An 8540-nucleotide genomic window follows, 5' to 3' on the forward strand; every position below is an offset into this window, starting at 1 on the left:
AACAGTTGGGGGTCTGACACCGAACTTCACAGCTGCCGAAATAATGACCACCCTTCCTGCTCTGGAGCTGCTCAGGTAGGTGAAAAGACTTGTCAACATCACGGCATCAGATGAGGCAAAATTAGGGTGAGTCGTCCGAATAATGAGACAGACTTGGGGTGCAACATTGTTCCAATTGTTTAAAAAAAAAAGACATTTTACCCGACAATTTGTAGAAGCACATGCCTGCAGACAAAGAGCATGGGGTGCTTTATTCTTTCCAACCTCACCATCATCACATCAGCATCCATTCTTTCAGCTTATCCTGTGAGTTCAGGGTCGCCCCAGCACATCATTTGTCCGCATGTTGATTAGCCACAGGTTTCACACCGGATGACCTTCCTGACGCAACTCCCCCAATTTCTACCGGGGTTGAGATTGGAACTGCACGGCTGGGGATGGGGATGGGCTGTTGGGGGTTCAGTGTCTTGCCCAGGGTCACATCAGCATCCATCATCTGCTGAAATCATCTTCTAGCTGACATATGCTACTTTGTGCCAAGGTTCGTAATCCACCATCTTCTTCGGCCAACAGATAACCTGCCATTTTAGGCAGGTGGGAGGAGTCCATGTAAAGGTGTGAATGAGAGGGAGATGATATTTAATGCTTTTTTGTACAAGTAAATCTGTGCCACTAAATGCTGTCGCTTACAGAATTTAAATGGAACTAAGCTGCATCATCTTTATCACTCCCTCCCCATGAGCAGCTCCCATGACAGAATTTTAAACTAAACGATAGGATGTATTTTACTGCAAAATCATTCATCCACTAAAAAATTTGCATTTTCACTTTTTTTAAGGAAAGATCCAGGAGTTTGATGCAACAGTTACTGTTGGTGACCTTTTCATTTTGATTCACTTTAATAATTGAGATTTTTGTCAATAAACAACCTGAAGTTCTCCTTTTTTCACCACTTTGTAGGATGAACAGTCACCAAGGAGAGATTTCAGACTCATAGACACATAGTCTAAGAATAACTTTGCAGTGTAATATTAACACTATTTCCAACAACACTAAAACTAAAAATGAATTGTCCCCACTTACAGGGGACTTCCATCAGTCCGCACCCTGGACTGGCTTAACTGTCTACTCCAATTCAAGTCATCTTGTCCAAAAATGATTAAAAAACATCAGCCAGACAAGCTTTTACAGGATTGTGTTTGGGGAATCTTTCATAAAAAAAGTTCTTTCAATGTGTGTCTGGCTGATTTCAATTGTCATTGGACAGTGATGGAGGTTGGAGACTCATGGACACTAAGCATGAGTGATTCGTACTTGGGTTTAGTGTCTGTTGGGACTGTTAAAAATATGATTTATATACAAAATGATGAAAATAATCCTTTGGGTTTTGTCTTGACCTCAATATTTTCACTGCTATTAAAACAAATCAGGATCAGGGCCAATAAAACCCTGTCAGGACCCTCCCTAGCATTATAATGTGCTGATATTGACAAAATAATCTGTCCTCATATTTTATTTAGTGGTTGTTTTGGAGTTTCACCAAAATCAAATAAAGCACATTTATCCTTTTAAAGTCTTTTTAGCTGTATCCTTCATTCTTCACATCAGGCTTCTCTGTAACAAATTAAAATATAATTCTGCATGTACAAGTTGTAAGCAAGAATCTCCCACAATGCTCTGCAGTGCTGTGGGTTCTGTCCCCATTAGTGACCCAGTTGTACAGTCCAATGTGAACTGTCTCCTGCTGTGCCTCAGTATGATACAGTGTTTGATATGTGAAACTTCAAGCTGCTACAACTTTTTAATCATTTATTTAAAATGCCCTCATGACAATGACATTAATCACAACCAGCTTCTCAAATGAGGTGACACTTTTCTTTTTTGAACTTGGACTCTTTCTGAATTAATGCCTCGGTCCCGCTTTGTGTTGACATTTCCCTCATGTAGTTCTAATGCAAAGAAAAACTCTGCCATCTCTCCCATGTCCTTTGCTGTTCCACACTCGCTGAACTGTTTTCTGGGCACAAGTGCTGCAAACCAAAGGGCAGTTTTAGACCAGAAAACAACTTAAATGCTGTATTGTGTCCAAATACAGCATTTCGTTGCACCTGAAACTACTGACGCAGTGTGACCTATTGTTTAGTCAGAGGGTTGGCAAAGGTTCCTGTGAAAATGTCATCTGCCACAGAGAACTGATCGCCTGCCTCTGTCGAGCTTGTTTCTCTGCACCGAGGGTTTAAGGACTTTCTTCGCTGCCTCAAACTTAAAATTGGAATAGTTCATTTAAGCCCTGCACACAGTAGCTGTAAATCACTGTAAAATGATTTAAGATCAATTATGTTGAACAATAGATTTGGGATGTTGTGAGACAAATATAACTGTCTAGTTTTCAGGGATTCTCCACATTATTAAAGGCAAAATCAAGTTTCTAAAGGCTTTTGCCTTTAGAAGAGTCTGCTATTGGACGAATTTACTGCCGATGTTGAAACCAATACCTTTTACATTTTGGAAATTTAGAATTACAATAATTTGTGACCATGTGAAATCATGCGTCATGAATCCTGTCTTAGCTATTTCTCTTAGCCACGTCTTCATTACACACAGTGGTATCGGCCATGTTATTGTCCAGTACTAAAAGGAGTCCAGAGATGCCTGTTCTGTTAAAAACAAATAGAAGCAAAGAAAAAAAAGATTGTTGATGAAGAAAAAACTAGTTAAACCAATATTCTCCCAACATAGCAGTTGGATGGAAACCTCAGTCATGAGGATTTTTCACATTGCCATCAAATGTGGCAGCTACAACACGTGTTCAGACAAGAACTAATTTTCTTTATTATGCAGACTTTCCCTGTCAGACAGTAGCTCTGGTAAAGAGGGAGAGTTCTGGGAAGTGGCTAAATCCCTGGACACTAAAACAGTGAGCAATTCGGGAAATTCGGGGACAAATTGTATAGTAATGTTCCCACACAAGAGACCCGGCACAGTTGCTGTGTCTTAATTAATGTACTTTAATATTTATAATGAGATTATTGAATTGGTCCTTGGCACATTCTTGACACAAGAGAATTAAGACTATTGAAAACAGAAGCTGGAGTAATGTCATTTGAATCTAACTATATGTGGTGGATATCAGGGGGCAATTAAAGCTCGTCGCTGGACCCCTGATGGCTTAAAGGTATAATTTATAGACGAGCAACGAATGTGAATCAAGACAAAGAAGTTGTCAGACTGTGTGTTTCCAATCTCAGATTAGTAACTTATCTCATAAGAGATTAATTCACTTCTTCTGACCTATGTTCTACATTAAATCCATTATCAATCCAGTCAAACTGAGAAAGAAATTAAACTTTTCAATACTTTAAAAGTTTGTTGTGATTGAAGGTTGATACCTACGTTTCTACAGCTACAATACAAAAAAAAAAAAATACATGCTGAGATATATGAGGTATATTTACAGATATTGGACGATGTGCACATTGGGCTACAGCAGAGGGTTCTGCCATAAACTCAATGTCATAAATTTCATTAGCATTTGATCTGACCTCTCAGAACATCTTGGCAATTAAAATTTTATTGCACTTATTTAAAAACTATACCATTAAAATTTTACTCTTCCAAGGTGCCCTTATCGGATTTGGAATGGAATTTGATGTTTGCTGAATTTGTTACAGGAATATAACTTGTCATAAATGATCCCAAAAAGTTCTGAAGTCTATAGAAGACAGTGGAGCTAATGAAAATGCGTGCAAATGTTTGGGCTTTGGTTTGCTCATGTTTTCTCAAATCAGTGTTTCAGGTGCACGTAGTTATTATATGTGTGTACCAACAAAACTTGGAGACATATTTCCCCGCTTTTAATTTATGTTTACTAAAAAGAAGAAAATGGCCCCTATTATATTTCATTTTCTATCAGTTTGCGTTTCCTCCGTAGTTCACTACCCGCTGCACTTTAAAATCACGGTGAAATAACTCCACATTATTCAATCTTTTCAGCGGCTGTCTCCTCACCTCTTTGCCATCTTCAGTTCCATCAGCCTGAGCAGCAAAACAAACACAGCCATTAACCAGAAGAAATGGGAGCAGTGGCAGTGCCGTCAACAAATGTTCTGCGTGATTTCCTATCAGATGGCACGCTGTGATGCAGAGCAGCGTGTCAGTGAAATGAACAGTTTCTATGGTAATTGTGAGGCATGTGTTTCTGATAGACTTGAGAATGTGTTTTTTCCATCACAGAGGCCATTCAGCATGTGGAGACTGCATTTTACATGGAGCTCAGCCATTTCGTATGTAGCAAACGATCAGAGGGACACAGAAAACCAAAGACCTTGTCACTTGGGCAGTTGGTTTACAGAAAATCTTTACGATCGAGACCTCTGATGATGTCTTCTGGTATCTGGCACCAAGACGTCAGCAACAGATCTTTTACGTCCTCCAAGTTGCAAGATGGGGGGCTTCCTTATATAAAAAGTATCCGCCGGCCTGCCTTCTACCCATAGTGCAATCTGGTGCCAACACTTGTACGTGTAAACAACACTTGCTGGCTGTTGCATGATATAAAACAAAACTAGGTCACCTACATCATATACTCTATGATCAGTTCTCTCGTACGCATGCTGATTGTCACAGTTTTAGTAGTGGATGGGTCAGCGTGACACTAGTGTATGTCTACACAGCCCCATTCACAGCAAGTTGTGGGTATTTTGACACAGGGTTGATTGAGGACAGCAATGCATTTGAGCTCTTCTGTGGGATTTGAAGAGATGGGCTACCCTTTACTTCCCTTGTGCAACAGTGAATCTTGGACACCCATTAACCCTGTTGATGACCAGTTTTTCATCCTTGGAAAAATTGTTGTGTGTAGGTCCTTGTCCTAGTTTTTCAGACCGTTACGTTAACTCAATTTTCTGCTTCCAACATGTCAGCTTGAAGAATTGATTATTCATTTGCTGCCTGACATATTCCACCTCCTGACAAGTGGCATTGTAACAAGATCATCAATATTAGTCCCTTCACTTGTCAGTCATGGTTCCTGTAGAATCACTTTTATTGAGTTTAGTGATCCTACAACAGGTTCAATGATTTGTCCAATAATTTAGTCCATGACAAACAACATGTAAAACAACTCAAATTCCCATCAGCCTGGGCTGTACTTTCTGTCTAATGCTAATTAGTCGATGTTTGTATGAAAAATGGCTGACAAAATAAGACAAGTGAGCAAATAAGCATTTCGCCCAGAGCACCACTGTGCCTTATTGCAGCCAGAAGCATGGCTTGTCTTGGTTTGGTCAGGTTTATTTTATTTTATTTTTTTTTGGATGCATCAAGATCAACCCTTCAGGGGTCGCCACAGCAGAATGTGTTCCGCACATTGATTGATTTTTACGATGCCCTTCCTGCCGCAACCCTCCCATTTTCTGTCTGGGCTCGGGACCGGCATCAAGGTGGACCTAGGTGGCCGGGCGGGGCCACACCTGGTGGATTCGATGCAGGATCTCCTGCATCCCAACCCAATGCTCTACCACTGAGCCACCAGGTCCCCTTTATCAGTGTGAAAGTATTATAGTTTTCATTCATTAATTGAATTATTAATCTGTCATCTTCATTAAATTAACATAGATAATAACATTGTTTGTTTTTTATTAGTCTTTTTGAAATGTGCTGAAAATGGTGACAATATTTGAATGTCCATTGTACACAGGAGGTTGTTTCTCCAGTAAGGCGATATTTCTCTCCATAGTGATAAGTAGAAAGTGGAAATGCCATCATCATTTTACACATGTAGCAATGACATTTCATAAAGCGCTAAACTGATTTTCCTCCTGAAATTCTTCCGCTGTCATTTCCACCCCGTCTCGAGATATCTCTTGTTTCAAACTTGTTTCCACTCACAGGTATTAACACAAGGAATTATATTGTATGTCAGGGATGAAATCTGTACACAGAGGGAAAACTAGCCAGATTGCATTTCCACCTTACTAACTGATATCTGACCAGCCATCGGTTTAGGAGGATCACATGAAAAACTCCACTGGCAACTCCTGCTGTGAATGTTTGAGTTTTTACCTATGATTATCCGGATAACATATGCAGATACTGATCCTATTTTACACCAGCTAGAAATGATGTCTGCACATGTTTATCTAAGTAATACGGTCATTATCAGATTTAAATCTGGCAGATTGTCTGGCTTTATTAGACAACAGCTTAAACTACAAGGATTTGGGGACTTTCTCCAAGGTCACTTACAAAATCTGAAAAGTAAGTAGGCGTCAACAAACATTATGACTTTATGTATACAAATGCCTGAATGAGTGGTTTGAGCGTAGCATGAACAGGTCAGCTGTATAAGGAGGAAGTGGGGAAGAAAACACTCAACCTTTTCATATCTGTGCTTCAGTATGTTTTAATCAACAACCCCAAACAACACCAGCCCACTTCCTCAGCTGTCCTCTATGCACATGTGGCTTCCATTTATGGGAAGCCATTTTTTTAGATGGTGTAAGACTGTTACTTGCATTCCCCCTTTTTATGTCATTTGCGTCATTTTCTTCTATATTTGTACCTCCCAATGATGACGTGACCAAAGATCAGGACTCATTTAGGGGACAGAGGAATCGAGGAAACATTTGGACAATTGGATCAACTGTCAGTGCAACTGCTCTCTAGCTAGTTTTTATGGTCAGAAGTCTGTATTTGTCCATGTATGCACAGTACAATAGATAACAGTGTACATCACTTATATCTCCCTAATGATCTATTTTATAGGTTCCTAACGATCAGTGTCTGGATGGTGAACTGAAGCAAGTGAGTTGGTAAACAAATGACAAACAAGGAACTGGGACTAGCCAGAACTATCTCAATTAACTAGAGGGTGACTTATTGAATGTGTTTCAAAACAAGGTTAATTCTCCATGATCACTCACACACTTCTCAAAAACATTAAGTTAGAGAAGAACATTTGAAAAACAAATCAGCCAAAAATGTACCTGATGAATTCTTGTGGTGTTGTGCTGATGACCTGGAAACCTTTACCTGACATTAGCTTCATGGCATTTCTACGTTATTAGGAAGTGGATCAGCAGGAAGCAGATGAGGGATGACACATGAAAAAGGTCATGGCAAAGTTCTTCCATCGAAATTGAACGTATGACGACAAGCCTGCGGCGAAAGGTGCCACCGATGACCCGACAGCAGGTAAAAATGCATGAAGAAGAGACAAGGAGCGAATTTGTTTTTCTTCTTCTTTCTGTCTTCATCTCCGTGACAACACCTCCTCTGGATAACCTTTATTGAATCAACCTCTCTGCGATTGGCTCCAGAGATAGCAGTGAAGAAAATGTCACCATTGGATGCTCTGATGTTTGTTTGCGGTTTTTGTTGGGCATGATTGTGTCTGTCCATCATATCTGTCCTTGAGAATGTTTGATCAATAACCTGATCCCTGATCTCTTATTCAAACCTTTTTTTACTCTGGGGGATTTTGTCTGTGCTCAGTCACACGCTTTCCCTATTGTCAGTCAATTTGGAGTTTGCATTCATGTGTGTCCAGACTGATATTCTAATCAGTTCATCACGAGATCAAGCTGATGTTTGTGCCAGTCGTAACTTCCCTGAGCCATTGCTTTGATGAGAGTAAGAAAGATGAGAGGTCACAGCAACCTTGACTTTTAACTATTGACCACCAGAATCTTATCAGTTCATCCAAGTGAACACTTGTGCCAAATCTCAATAAATTCGGAGTTCCTCTGATGTTGCATTCAGGGGACTGGGACAGATAAACAGGACATAAGTGAAATCACAGTGAACTTTGGCCTTTGACCACTGAAATCTAATCAGTTCATCCATGAATCAAAGTGGATGTGGATGCCAAAGAACGTGGGTAGAACTGGCAGATGACACAAAAGCATGATGCGTCAAACAAGCTCTAGCCATTTGTACTTATGTAATAATAAATAAAATGTAAGAAAAAAATGGATCGTAAAACACAAAAACATGAGCAGGACCAAATGTGTTGTTTATGTTGATATCCATGCAAATGTCCTTGTTTGGGTCAGTCACGATGGCTTATTGGAGTAATTAACATCTGTGTGTGTGTGTGTGTGTGATTAAAGCCTCATCGTGTAAACAGCCAGTGTTTCCTGTGTGCATGTTTGCGCATTAATCTGCTGTGTGGTTTGAGTCATTTGTTCATTTTGAGTGTTTCAGCAACCCATCACCCAAAGATCGTCTCAAACTTAATGTCAATTAGTGACAGATAATCATTGGGGATGTCAGCAGGGTACCATGGCGACCACGTATGCAGGATGTGGGTGGAGTGCAGAGCTGTTTTCATCAGATTGTTTTCAGTTGTCTCAATTCTTTGCAGTTTGATGCATATTCATTAGTCTCATGCTCATGAATATGTATAAGTCTATGTTCATACATATGAATGACTACAGTAATGATCATTCATAATAGGCTTTCTGTATTTGAGCATGCATGTCTTTTTGTCCATTCAGAGCAATGCAGATTCTCCAGGGGGGTTGGACAAATGAACAAAA

This window comes from Channa argus, chromosome 12, assembly GCF_033026475.1.
Source record: "Channa argus isolate prfri chromosome 12, Channa argus male v1.0, whole genome shotgun sequence".
NCBI lineage: Eukaryota > Metazoa > Chordata > Actinopteri > Anabantiformes > Channidae > Channa > Channa argus.